The sequence below is a fragment of the Dermacentor silvarum genome, chromosome 3, assembly GCF_013339745.2.
Source record: "Dermacentor silvarum isolate Dsil-2018 chromosome 3, BIME_Dsil_1.4, whole genome shotgun sequence".
NCBI classification, from domain to species: Eukaryota; Metazoa; Arthropoda; class Arachnida; order Ixodida; family Ixodidae; genus Dermacentor; species Dermacentor silvarum.
The window spans coordinates 30,730,492-30,745,256 of NC_051156.1; positions in this window are offsets into that span (position 1 = coordinate 30,730,492).

Consider the following 14,765-nt stretch of genomic DNA (forward strand, 5'->3'; position numbering starts at 1 on the left):
CCGTGCAACCTGGCAGTTAAAGCTTTCCTGCATTTTGTGTGAGCAAGACCTCACCAACGACGCCTCAAGACACATGGAGACTATTGCCCTTTTTACAAGCTTAGTGTGCGCCGAGTCGAAGGGTAAAAGTTCTTTGCGTGAGCGCGGGCAGTACGCCCAACAAATGTGGCGTTCAGACAAGAATAAACTCAAATCTAAAAAGTGCAGCTTGTCAAGTAAAGGAAGCTCATGCGTAAAGGAAAGCCCTTTGCCATGTCGTCTAAATAGCGCTAAAAGTTCTTCCACTGTATTAGTGGTCGTTACAGAAAAGTTAGGTTTTAAAATGACCAAGAAATGGTCCACATACCTAAAAACCTTTTGCACTTTTGCATCGTCAAAAACGCAAGCCAAGTATCGGTCAATAGCAGATAAAAAGATGTTACATAACACTGGTGCGACACAGGAACCGAATTTGTCCCTTACGCTGAATGTAAACACGATCATCATAAGAGACAAGAGCCGAACAAAGAAAAATTCTAGTAAAGTCATAAAGTTATTAACATATATGCCTGCATCTCTCTCAAAAGCTAGAACACCATTTTGTTCAATCTTCACCGGAGTCCAGGTTTTGCAAATACTGGTTCATATCTGTTGAATTCTTCACAGTAAACGGGTCATCTACATCAAGTGCACTAAGATGCTTTAGCAAATAACGGCTAAGGTTTTGCTGCCAACACTCACGCTCACTAACGATGCACCTGAAAGTCATATCTGGCTTGTGGGTTTTAGCACTGAAGAACACTGACAAGGAGGTACGCTTAGAAGCATTAACAGCTTTAGATCATTTCTAGAGATGAAGCTCTTTACACAGCGCTATGGCCTATGCCTTTACCTTATTTATGTAGCCCTTTGCTGGGATGAAATTCTTCTCGATTGCTTGTGCAGCTTTCCCACGAAAAACCCGGCATGGTAACACAACAAAGCCACCTTCCTTGTCTGCTTGTAGGAGGCGAACATTGTTTTCCTTGAAGTAAGTGACGGGTTGAGTCATGAGGACGTAGTTGTGTGCGTCTAACGTTCTTCAGAAGGTAGTCCACACCATCCAAAAGGCACCGTTCCTGGTCATCGCTGTCCGCCTTATCGGCTACATGCCTGTTGAGTGCAAGCAAGTCATGCGCCTGTATGCCAGGAGACACTTGGGTCCTTTCTTCAGTGTGTTCGAAATGTCTTCAGGTAGCGTCAGGTTCCCCAAGACAAAAAGCTGGGCTGGCTTCGAAACTACTCTCCTGGATTCCCTGAGCGACTTCACGGCCAGGACGGCGCTCGCTCGGCTGCTGCGCGCGCTCGTTCCCTTCGTGCATACTTGTGCATGCTTGTGGTATTGGTGACTCGAGCCGTACTTATTGAAGGACATGCCGACTTCTTTTTACTGTCATGGCTGAACGGCAGTTTCTTCTTCAAAACGGCGAGTTGTGAAAATTTGTGGCGTGGATATTGCAAGCTATGTAGCATTGAAAGGGTCTACTGGTTTTGCAATGTGTATATGCGCAGTGTCTGTCCATATAGTTTGCGTAAAAAGAATGTCTACAATTTTAACCCACGAATTTGTGTATGATGCTCCGCAAAACATTTAACATTCCCTTAGTGCTTAGCTATGAGAGACATTGCATTTTACAAAGAAGAAAAATCTTGGTATTGGTATTCTATGTCAATATTATAAATGCGCGTTAGAAGGAAACTGCACAGAGAATCTTTTATGGTGATTCTCATTACTATGGCGAGTTCTTCTAGTCAAACATGGCTACTTTACTAATGGACCCTGAAACGATTTTGACGATTTTGTACAAACGTACTGAGTCGTTACAGTAGGTCCCTCTGGTCAATAATTGACGCAACTAAGCGCTCCACGTAAAGCGTGTAATTTATTATAAGGTTTTAAAAATGTACATCGCTGCCGATTGCAGCACGCCAAGCGGCTGAGTTTTGTGCCCAGATGACGCGATTTGCCCAGAATACACGTACGTCAATGTGCCAGCTATCCGATTGGCTGCCAAGGGCGCGTCATCGATAATATTTCCAACATTATGGTGAACAAATGTTGTTCGTAATAGTTTAGATGTTAGTTAATTTGTTTCTATAAAAAAAGTAATAGAAAGAGAATGCACAAGGACATGTATCACTACACAAAAAGCACTTCCGGCCCACAGCAAGTGTCGTCTGCTTGTGTTACAACGTGCTCCGTGTTGACGAGAGCTGCGCGGTCAGTGTTGGTCTTGTTCTTTTCGCAAGTACCATGGTTCGCCCTTGCGTTGTGGGCTGCAGACCTAGCGATCGGCGACATGTCAAGCTGCGACATCGTGACCCGCTGCAAGGCAGCCGACGAGCGGAGTGGCTGCAGCGCATCGGGCTGACGGTATCCAAACGGCGCCAGCATCTACGCGTTCGGGGCCGTCACTTGACGTCGAAGGATTGCCACAATAGAATTTAGCTTGCCCGGTATTCAGGTGAACGCAAGCGTAAGTGTACTGGCCGCTTTACCGCGTTTTACGTGATAAACGGAGGGGCAAACGTGAACTGCTTGCACGGTGCAGCCACCTGGCGGCAGAAAGCTCAACCAAACACACCCAAGTTCTTTCTACTTTGCTGCTGGCTCAAATTTTTGGCAAGAGCGTAATCTTGAACACGTTGTCTTTTTATGTGTTTGAAATGTTTTACACTTGGCTACAGTGTAAAACATTAGATCTGTATTTGGCTCTTTAAGCTCTGTGCCACCAGATGGCTGGACCATGCATGACGATCAGGCCGCTCACGTACGTCGACGAAGCTATTTCATCACAGCGGTATGGAGGGGCTTTAGTTCACAACTCTGGCTATACGTCAAAACACCCAGCGCGCCTGTGGTTACCGGAATACCGGACACGCTCGGAGCTGCAACAGAACGCTCGCAACGCACGCTGCCTGATCGCTCTCGCTGGGGATCGATGGCCGGGCGGCTAGAGCCTAGCGGAGAGGTTGGAGAGCCTTCGCGCGCTGGCTCCAAGACAGCCGGAAGTAGACGACGACGTACGTCACAAAATGACGTTGACCCAGCGAAGGCGGAGCTTAGCCCCGATCACTCGGCGAACGAGTTGATGAGGAAATGCACAGCTAGGGAGGAGGGCAACTTGTAATCGTCCGTAGCTCTCTTAATATGAGACGCTTCTCTTAAATTGTTATGCGAATGTTTTACTGTAGCTATATCCTACACGTCTACAAAATTTGTCCGAACCGTTTCAGGGACCCTTTAAACTCCCCTCGCCCCGACGAGGTTTCTCCGATCGGGCGAGTCGTCTCAATGGTGCGTTTTCGAAGACTAGTCCATTCAGTGGTGCGATGAGAGACCGTTGCTCCAAACGCCCACTGTACCTGTCGTACTTACTGTACTTTACTGAGGTTACTTGACTTTTTACTTAATTTCTTCACAAGCACACGCGAGGGGGGCGGGGGGGTCACATGTCCTTAAAATACATGTATAGAGTCTGCTTAAACTACCGATATTTATTATCGATCACGTCACGTAGAGGAAAGCAGACGCTTGCCCCCCTCCCCCCCCCCCCCCGGAAAAAACTTCTGGTTACGCACCTGCATATACATACAAAAGAAGCACAATCAAGTAATTTATACATGGAAGGCACTAAAACACTAGCAGAATACATTAAATTTTTGTAGCTATAAGCTTGATATAACTTATGCAAGGCGCCCTTAAGTTACGGCCCCTACAGGCGGGCGATACTTTATAAATATGGCAGCGCACATGGTTGTTTACGTCGTCATGGCAACAGGCACAGCAGCCGCGCGGCGCCTCTCTATAGACGTTTTCACAAACAGACGTTAGCGCCATTGCCCGACACGGGCGACGTCTAGCGACAGAACACATTATGCCGCCATTTTGGACTGTGAGTCTTGCGAGAGCAGGCCGGCCGCACTTGGGTTATGTGATCTTCGCCGAGCATTATTTCGATTGTTTTCTTCCGCTTCGCTTGTCTTGTGCCGCTCGACTTGTTACATGTTTCACGTGCTCGCGTGAGCACTCGGGGTGAAGTGAAATGGCAATGAAAGCCCAGCCAGAGGATGTGGCGTTTCGTGGTCGGTAGCGGCCGTAGCCGCGTCTGCTTCGTCGAGACCTGGCGTGCTAATCAGTGGTATTTTTCATTGTTATTGCTGGGCTCATGTGTCTGTAGTCGTCGATTGAATCTGATCACCATTACGTTTCGCGGTTGAGGGTTACCTCATTTAGCAAAAGCACCCGCGTGCGTAGCTGTCGGGCAATGCGTAGAACCAGGCGCCGGCGGCCCGCCGACGCGTGTCAGCGGTTGGTAGATATGAGGTGGTTACTCCATATATGCTTCCGACGGAACTCAACAGCTCAATTATGCAAATTTTATTGGATCTGGTGCAGCGCAGGGTGCTTATAACCAAAGGTCAAAGCAGACGCCTGGCGCTCGAGAAGCGCGGTAGCTGCAGCGTACCGACGCGCGATAGTGATCACAGATGCCAGCGCAACTGATAAAGCCCAGGTGCTAGATTTCGAAATAACCGTTATGTGCAGGGCCGCGCAGCGTGTGAGCGCAGAGACAATGGTTTGGTGGACACAGGCGCTGCATACATCTTCCATAGGACACGAATTTTCCAGGTCGTGAAGTGTATTTACCGACTAGTTCTCTTGCAGAATGCTTCAATTTGTCTCATACCGGTGTCCCACGGCCACTTTTAATAGCGATCGACCCCTCGGAATGTTGTACCGCGATTGGTTCCTTTCCGCAGATTGAACAAAGAAGGAATCGCGACCAAGAAATTCGATGCAGATCGAACTCGATCACGATCAAAAGTGCGCCGTGTGACCCCCATATTAGGCACTGGAATGAAGTCGTGTTTGAAAGAATAACAAATGTAGCCTCTGCCACTACATACGAGAAAATATTGCATCGAAGAGCTGATAATTCTCGCAACCAATTGGGTGCCGAAAAAGGTTTACCAAAATGCGTTATTTAACTGATGTTTGCATTGGGTCATATTAGACTGAAATGCTAAGTCCTCAGGTGATGCAGGAAACCGGTGAAATGTGAACATACCACATCGGCAGTGGTCTCGCGGAGCGCTGTATTGTGGACACACTATAGTTCCCAAAATCGTTATTTTCCGCAGGTTGTTTGTGCACCCACAAACTGCACAGTGCTGGCCTGTAGCCTTTTGATGAATATATGTGCCATTTTTACGAGCGTAAGTCATTCGTGAAAAAAAATAAACGGAAAAATCGAAGGAAAGCTACCACTCCGAAACGCAAGCGCAAGGCTAGCTCACAGTCCAGAGCAAACAGGCAACACTGACACATGCTCTCGACGCCAGACCGTCGGAAGCGCCCTCGTGAAAACGTCTATAACATCTCTATCTTTTTCTGTATGGTTTTATTATTATAACGACTTGGCGGGCTCGTTACCCGCTTCCTCCACCTCCCCCCATGTCGTGCGCGCAGGATTTTCTTTCTTTTTTTCTTTTCTTTGCCTGTGCTGGGCGCGTTTTCCTTCTTATCCGCGTGCGCTACACCACGCACTTGCTTTTTTTTTCATTCAAATAAACAAAGAATGCACGGCGCGCCACGCGCGAATACACAAATAATGCCAATGCGTCCTTAAAAGCATTGTCATTGTTAGGTGCAGACTCAGTGCTGTGAAGACAGAACCCCGAACGGGATATAAAAAGAGAGCGCGCTTCGCTATAGATAAGAACTCAGCTTCTAACTTTTGTACTTGCTGCGCTACGTTGCTCTCCATGTTCCCTCGCCCATAGGTAAACCAGTTTGTTTTACGTGTGCCTGCCCTCCTCGAAGATCAAGGAGGGGCATGCTCCGAACGAACATTGTTCAAGTTGGCGGCCGCTCCAAGTTATGAAGAAGTTAGTTAAAGATAAAGCGTTAGCAAAGGAAAGAATAAGTTTATTCCGTTCTCTAATTGTTTTAAGGAAGCATGAACATTTAAAGCAATTTCAGGTAAAGGAGTATTCTTTAGGTGTCCGTGAGTTCTTCTGGCGTGTTGACCTAGAACGATTCGAATAACTTAGTACAGATAGGTCAATGTTTATGTCACCATGCATGAATTGAAAGAAAAACTTTAGTCGTGCTAGTTTTGCCCTACTTTACAGTGTTAATAAACAGCTCTATTTAACAATTCAGTCAATGAATGCGTTAACTTGCATTATTAAAAAAAGATCCTTATTGCCTTCCTCTGCACCCCCTCCATTCTTGCAATGAGTTCTTTTTGTGTACAGAAACTAAACAATAGTGGCGTACTCAAGCACTGGTCGAACAACCATTTTGTAGGCCAGCAGATTTGTATCTAGGTGCGCAAGACGAAGGCGTCTTTCTCCGAAAGAAGAGAGGCTTTAGTGCGCAGCATGTACGCTGTCGTCCTTTGTGAAAGGGGACACGTGGCCTGCGCTCTGCTGCTGCTGATGATGATTTATTGGCATCCTCTTTGAAACGGGGTGGCGACAAATAGTCACCTAGCCTGCTTGATTTAATCAGGTATACTACACATGTTCTTTATCTCGCATTTTTGTATACCTTTTTCAAAAATTTAGCTTGTACCGCTGCCTATGATTTTAAGAGATCAGGTCGTATCGATCTTTTCCCTGCATTTTTCCACCAGTACTCTAATCGTCTCTTGCTGATCTCTACGGCTGATCTGTTTATGTTTCCTTCCACTTTAAACCCAAGCGCTTCTGGGAGTTGCACGTTACCTACGGTTCTCGCTGGGTGGATCCCGTCGCATTCCATTAGGATGTGCTGAGTGGTCTCTGGATCTTTACTGCAGCATACACATGTCTCATCTAGTTCCGAATATTTGTTTCGATATGTTTTCGTCCTTAGGCAACCGGCTCGAGCCTCAAATAGCAAGGCACTGCCCTTTGTGTTATCGTACAGATTTTCCCTTCTAATTTCTTTCTTCTCATTCTTGTAAATCTCCATTGTCCTTTTCGTTTCCATTCTTTGCATCCAATTCACGGTCTCTATTTCTCTCACTTTCTTTCTGATGACCCCTGGTTGTCTATTTACAGTTTCGATTATCCTGTACTTGGTTGCCAACTTCCTTGACCTCTTCCTCCATTCTGTGTCCACGCTTTTCATGTAGAGATACTTGTGCACTTTAGCCGCCCATTTATTTTCATCCATGTTCCTGAGCCTTTCTTCAAAACTAATTTTGCTTTGTGCTTCTCTGACTTCAAAAGAGGCCCAACCCATGTCTCCATGCACTGCCTCATTTGTCGTATTACCGTGTGCTCCCAAAGCCAACCGGCCTACTGATCTTTGGTTAACTTCTAAACCCGCCAATATATCCGATTTTAAGCATATAATGGCATTTGCGAATGTTAGCGCTGGCACCATTACTCCTTTCCAGATTCCACGCACCACCTCATACTTATTGTGGCCCCACAGTGCTCTGTGTTTCATTATTGCTGCATTCCGCTTCCCCTTTATTTTCAGATTATCTTGGTGGTTGCTTGAGCAATTCTTTCCTTCGTTTATGTGTACGCCGAGGTACTTGTATTGCTTCACTATGGGTATTACTTGCTGTTGAATTGACACCACGAAGTTACTCGTGTGTTCATTAAAGATCATAATCCCTGATTTCTCTGTGCTAAACTTAAGGCCTAGATTTGTCGCTGCGTTCCCACAGATATTCGCAAGTATCTGTAAATCTTTTTTATTGTCCGCTAGTAGCACAATGTCGTCTGCGTACATCAATCCAGGGACCTTTTGTTGCACCATTTGTCCATTACGCATGTAGGATAAATCAAAACCTAATTCGCTGTTTTCCACTCGTCTTTCTATGCCCTTGACGTAAAGCGTGAACAACAATGGTGACAGAGGGCATCCTTGCTTCAATCCTTGGTGAATTCCCACCATTTCATTTCCTTTTCGACCTTCCCATGCCACTTGTACTTGGTTGTCTCGATATATCTCCCTCAGCAGCTCCACGAAATCGTCATCTATGCCTTCGTATTGAAGAATATCCCACAACAATTCCCTGTCTACGTTGTCATAAGCTCCTTTAATATCTAGAAATGCTACCCATAAAGGTCTTTTCTGAGCTACTGAAATCTCTATGCACTGAGTTAGTACAAACATATTGTATTCTAAGCGTCTGCCTGGCCTGAACCCATTCTGTAGTTCCCCCAATACACCGTTTTCCTCCACCCACTTCGACAGTTCTAATTTTATGGCTTGCATTGCCATTCTATATATCACCGACGTTACTGTAACTGGCCTGTACGAGCTCGTCTTATCCTTATCTCCTTTGTCTTTGTAGATGAGATTCATCTTGCTTTCACGCCATCCAACGGGAATATTCTTTGTTCTAATCACTTGCTCTATGGCATTAGTCAGCAGTGCCTTGCTTTTTGGACCGAGGTTTTTGATTAGCTGTATTGGGATTTCATCGGGTCCTGCTGCCGTGTTGTTAGGGACATTTTCTGCTGCCTTTTTCCAATAGAAGCTTTCTATGCTGAATTTTGATCTCTCAAGCCTCTCTGTTGTTGCTGGATCTGTTGTCTGAACTACACTTTTTCTCGTACCGAAGTTATGCCTGATAACGTCTGTGATGTACCGCAGCGCATCATCGCCTTCATAGATGTTACCGTCTTCATCCCTTATAGCCGTTTGCGAGTTTCTAGTTGGAGCTCCGAGTGCTTTTATATGGTTGCAGAATCTTTTTGGGGCGCCTTTGTCTTTTGTGAATGTTATGCACCCAACGTTCACTTGCGCATTTAATTTTCTCTTGCACGAGCTCACTCGCAACCCTTTTCTTTTCTCTGTATGTATTCCATCTAAGGAGCACCTCTTCTTCTTGTAATCCCAACTTTTTGGCTTCTCGATGAACCCTAGATGCCTCTTTACGCTCTTCTATAGCTTGTTTATTTCCTTGTTCCACCACTTACGTGGTTTCCTCTTTCCAATCCAGCAATTGTATTGCCGTGTCCGCCTTATTTCATGCTGCATAACCTCCACCAGTTCCTTATATTCCCAGACTGCTGTAGGAAAAGCCTCAATTTTCTTCTCTATGTTGTTTGCGATCTCTGTTATTTGCTCGTCATTCATTTTTAAAAACTCTGAGGCTATTGGTTCATGTTCTGCGCTGGTATCTCTCCCAAACTTTAATGCTAAACGTCTATGATCGCTTCCCAGGCTATTTTTTCCATTTTCGTCTATTATCATTTGTTCCAGTTGTTCGTAGACCATTTCTGAGACTAAGGCGTAGTCGATACATGACTGCCTGTTTCCGCATTGCCACGTTACCTGTCCATGACACTTATTTTCCCTGTTAACTACTATAAGGTTCTGTTCATCACACAAATCCAGCACTAGAGAGCCGTTGTAATCAGTATATCCGTCTAAATCGTCCATGTGCGCGTTCATATCTCCCACTAATATCACCTGGCCCGAGTTACTGAACTGATTAATATCGCTTCTAATGCAATCGACCAATTCCTTATTTTTTTCCCTGCTATCACTACCTGTCCATAGGTAAGCTACTCCCAGCCACGTCTTTTTACCTTGCCATGTACCACTAATCCATAAATGCTCTTTACATGTCTCGTTTACCCTTCGCCACTTCAGACCTCGCTTAATTAGTACGCCTACGCCTCCGCCTTTCCTTGACCCGGTCATTCTGTTGCACCCTTCCCATACAAAGTTGTCAATAACAGGCGGCTGCTCCAAATCTCGTAGATGCGTTTCGGTCAAGGCGTACACGCTAATCGCTTCATCATTCAGTTGCGTTTGAATTTCCAGCCATTTTTCCTGCTTACGACCACCCTGCATGTTAATGTAGCAAATTTTACCTTCTCTATTCTTATCCTTTCTGCGTCTTTTCCTGACTCCTGGTTGCCTAATTCTGCCCTTTACTGGTGTTTCGCTATGTTCAATACTCAATCTTGCTTCCTGATTGCCTGGGGCCCGCCTAAAAAAGCTACAGCTCGTGCCGCGAATCGACTTCCGACCGGTGTTGCTACACTTTCACTAAAATGTATCCCGTCACGCACAAAAGCGCCTTCGCGGCCTGCTCGGTGCACTTCTCGGTTGATGTCAATGACCGTAAAATTCATTGCTTTAGCTAGAGTCCAAATTTCCCTGTTTACTGCAAGAACTGCCCTTTCAATTTTATAACCCTGCCTTTCAACCTCTGGCACCGTGCACACCGCGATTTGTACTTCTTTTGAAACATTCCGCAGGTCGGTGACCCCTTTGGCTATTTGCTTTGTGATTCCTGCTCCTCGTCCGTTCAGTACGTCAATCACTCCGCCCATTATCACCACTAGGTGTCTCTCCTCCATTGTGTCCCACATGCGTTCCTTGGCCTTCGCTATCACCTCTCTAATCGGCTTTCCGGGAAGCGCGCTAACCTGGACTCGTTCGTCTGCCCCTACCCTCTCTGCTATCGCCGGTTCTACTTTACGCATGTTGGAATCCCCAACAAAGACAACTCGACGCTTTCCTTCCCCCTCACCGCCGAAAGCTGCCCCCGAAGTCACAATGCCCTCCCCTCCTTTCTTATCCTTGCCCTTGGCTTTGTTTTCTTCCCCGGCCGCGTCAGTGGTATCCCCTTCGTGATTATCACTGACGTTTCCGCCAGTGCTTCCCGGCGTGGCGGGTTCGGCTGTCTCTGCACTCGCATCGGAGCCAGCTCCGTTCGCGGTGCTCGCCTCGATTGCTTTGCAGAATGGTGGCGCTCAGCTGGATTTCTGCGTTAGCTAGCTTTTCTTCTGCCTCCTTCCTCCGCTTCTGCTCGATTTCAAGTTCCTTTTCTAGCTTTCCAACCCGCTTAGCTAACTTATCTTTGTCTTGCTCTAGGCGGTCTAGCCGCGACCCTAGCACACACATCCTACAGATAAAATCTGCACCATTCGCTTCGCGTGCTGACTTAAACCGCGTTTCTTCCAGTGCGTAGGAACGCTCGCACTCAGAACAACGCACGCGTGGGTTCCCCCTAGTACCAACCATCATCTCGTACTAACAAGGCGTAGATGTGGGAAAAAAAATTTTTTACCTACTTTTATCTAAGCGAGAAGACCAAGAAAGTGAGAAAGCCTTAAAATAATTTATAAAGATTGCTTGGCTAAGCTAACCCTCCTAAAAAAAACCAAAAAGTGAAATATAAAATAACAAAACTTATCTCTTTGGCACGCTGCTCCTGCTGCGCTGAAATGGCACCTCGACTCGACACGTCCACTCCCGTCGGCTTCACTCGTGAGAGTGAAGCCGACGGCTGCCTGCAGCGCCATCAACCGACAGCTAAAGAAAGCACGTCCGCTTTTGGCGTCATCTATTGGCGAACGGGGATAGCCGATATTCTAGTTGACATTAAGCGGAAAAAATGAAGCTGGGGGCAGGCCACGTAATGCGCAGGATGGATATCCAGTGGACCATTACAGAATGGACACCAACAGAAGGGAGGACGGCAGACAACCAGGTGGGGTGATGATGCAGGCGCAATCAGCTAGCGCAAGACAGGGGTCATTGGAGATCACAGGCCTTCGTCCTGCAGTGGACATAAATATAGGCTGATGATGAGGATGATGATTGACAAACAAAATAACCAGTCATAACCGGTGGTCAAGCACTGCTAGATTACGCACCCTCTCCGCTCGCGCACGTATATTTTTTTGCGTCAATAAATATATTGATATCTGTTTTTGAAATTTGTGCTCGCGTCTTTTACATTATAGATACAACTATGATTAAAATTTTTAGCATTTGGAACATTTTTGCTTCAAGTTTCTTACGTAGCAACGAGATGTTGCTACGTAAGAAACTTGAAGCAAAAAATGTTCCAAATGCTAAAAATGCTTCACTGCCATCACGGCCAGGGTGCTTTGATAGTGCATGGCGTTATAGCATCTAGCGCGGATATACAAACGACGGAGTACTTTCTCTGCCAAAAACCAGTAGTTTGCGGGTAAGTGGGATTCTGCGTCGAAGGAAAATTTCCACGGCGTTCAGTGATCCACTTTCGAAAAGGCAAATTACAGCCAAACCGTCACCTCGGTGAATCGCTCTCGCCTAAATAGCTCTAGTTTCGGCGAAGCGCAACCTAAGCCAAAAGAGACAGAGCTTCTACGTTTCGACCGTGCTCGCGTACCACGCTCGATTTGTTGGGCAGCAGACGACGCGCTGCAGGCATCGCCCGTTGCGCGAGCAGTGAGGGAGCGTCCACCAGCCATGACTCGTTATTTTGTTTGCCAATAGATGACGCCAAAAGCGGACGTGCTGTCGGTTGATGGCGCGGTGGGCAGCCGCCGCAGTGCGCAGGCCATGTTGCCTTTCATAACGGACGACAGTGTACATTGATTTCAGAGTCGCTTTAGTGCTCAGCATGTACATTGATTTGCACTTGGCGTTTTGTTAACATGGGTTTCCCATCGGAGAGCGTGTGTTAAAATGACACCTAAATATTTACGCTGAAACACACAAGTGAGAAGTGAGTCATTCATAATGCAAGTAAAATCAGATATCCGTTTCTTTCTACTTACTGTTAGCGTTACATATTTTTTGGCATTTAGAGTCATCTGCAACTCCTGATACTGTATCAGCATGACACCATGTTCCGGGTGGCCAGGACACCAGTGCCCAGGATTTATTGAGCCGTTCTTTTACACATTGAAATGGGGCAACGCCCCTCAGATAATCATGCTACGATATACAGAGAAGTTGGGCAACGCCCCCTCAGCTTATCAATCGTAGCACACGTGTCAGACGCGATACGATACATCCTCTTTCGTTACGAGAAAGAAAGTAAACCATGCAGTTATTTACATATGTTATAGTGATGACTGCTCGAGGTTACACATTTCTAACGAAAATAAAACATAAATGCGGACACAATGGGCTTAAGAAATCTGTTGAAAGTTTCGGTCATACTCCAGTCGTGGTGGTCTTGGTTGTCTCAGGGACCTTCTCGGTGCTGGCGTTGGCGGCGACCCGTCCGAAATGTCCGCGGTTGCCGTAACAGTGGCTGGCGTTGGCGGCGAACTGTTCATTATGTCCGCGGCTGCTGTAACACCCTTAGTCGGCGCTTCATCATCGATGTGCTGACCAGATGTCGAGCACTCGGGTTCCGCGTCGTTGGGAATGAAGTCGCGCCGGAAGGTCTCCCCGGTGTTTACGATTACGCCGAAGGGACCACCCTTCCTACGTGATGACGTGGTACGACGTTGACGGCTTCGCAACCTGTGCTTTCGTGGCCCACGTGCCGGTCTGGACTCGCACGACGTCGCCTTCGTGGAGTGCTGCTAGTGGCTGCGCAGAGGTTTGAAGCTGGCGACGCTTGACGACCTGGTGGGCTGGTCCACATTGGAAGTCAGGCAGCAGTGTTCGTAGTCGGCGGCCTTGGAGGATCTCTGCTGGCGCCCGACCACACTCCAAGGGAGAAGTCCTGTAAGCCAAAAGTGCCAACCAAATATCCTGTTTAGCTTCAGTAGTTTTCTTAAGCAGTCTCTTCACCACCTGTACCCCCTTTTCAGATAGCCCATTGGAACGTGAAAATCCCGGACTTGAGGTGATGTGTTTGAAGTCGTAAGTGCGTGAAAACGAGGCAAATTCTCTGCTCGAAAATTGGGGACCATTGTTTGAAAGAACCTCCATTGGTATGCCACAACGAGCAAATATAGCACTAATCGCGTCAACGACGGTCCTGGCTGTAGTGTCTCGGAGGCATTCTACTTCTGGGAAGTTAGACAAGGCGTCATAGACACACAGGTAGGATTTGCCGCCGTAGTGAAAGATGTCCATTCCTACGCGATACCAAGGCTGGTCCGGAACAGGACGCATCATAATTGGTTCCTTCGGCTGATTGTACGCATACTTTTTGCATGCGGCGCACATCTGAGTGCACGCCTCGATTTCCGAGTTCATGTCAGGCCAGAAGACCAGACGACGAGCCCTAGCTTTGCATTTGGCTATTCCCAGATGACCTTCGTGAATCCTGTGCAAAGTCTCGCGTCTCATACTGCTTGGCATTACGACCTTTCATCCCTTGAATAGGACACCTTTAATATGAGACAGCTCGGATGAAAAGGGTTTCAATGGAGCATCTATATATTCACTCGCTATTAAGTTCTGCAACACCACTTTCAGATAGCTATCCTTGGCCGTTTCTGCGGCGAGAAGCTTCCACGTTTCGTCGCTGATAAATGAAGATACACGGCGTGCACTTCTACGTCAGCGGTGTCAACAGCATCCGTGCCCCGACTGCTTGGTGCTCGAGACAGCATATTCGCGAGCACGAGCTGTTTTCCTGGAATGAATTGCAGGTCGAAATCATATCTGAGCAATCGCATAAAAAGTCGCCGTAGCCTGGGTGGCATGTCACCGATCGCTTTCTTACAGATAGCAATCAAAGGGTGATGGTCGGTCTCACTGATGACCTTTCGGCCGTAAACAAAGTGGTCGAATTTTTCGCAGCCGTATGTAATGGCCAGTGTTTCTTCTATTTGTGAATAGCGCATTTCCGCTTCTGAGAGTGTTCTTGATCCATACGCGACTGGTTTCCAAGTGCCATTGTAGTTCTGCAAGAGTGCGGCGCCTACGCCACTGCGTGACGCGTCACACGAGACCTTTGTTTCTCTTGCTGGATCGAACACCGACAGCAACGGTTGGCTACTTAAACTGTGGCATATCTGACGCCATTCTTCCGCGTGGTTCGGCGTCCATTCAAACACCGCGTCTTTCTTGATTATGCTTCGCAAAAGCTTCG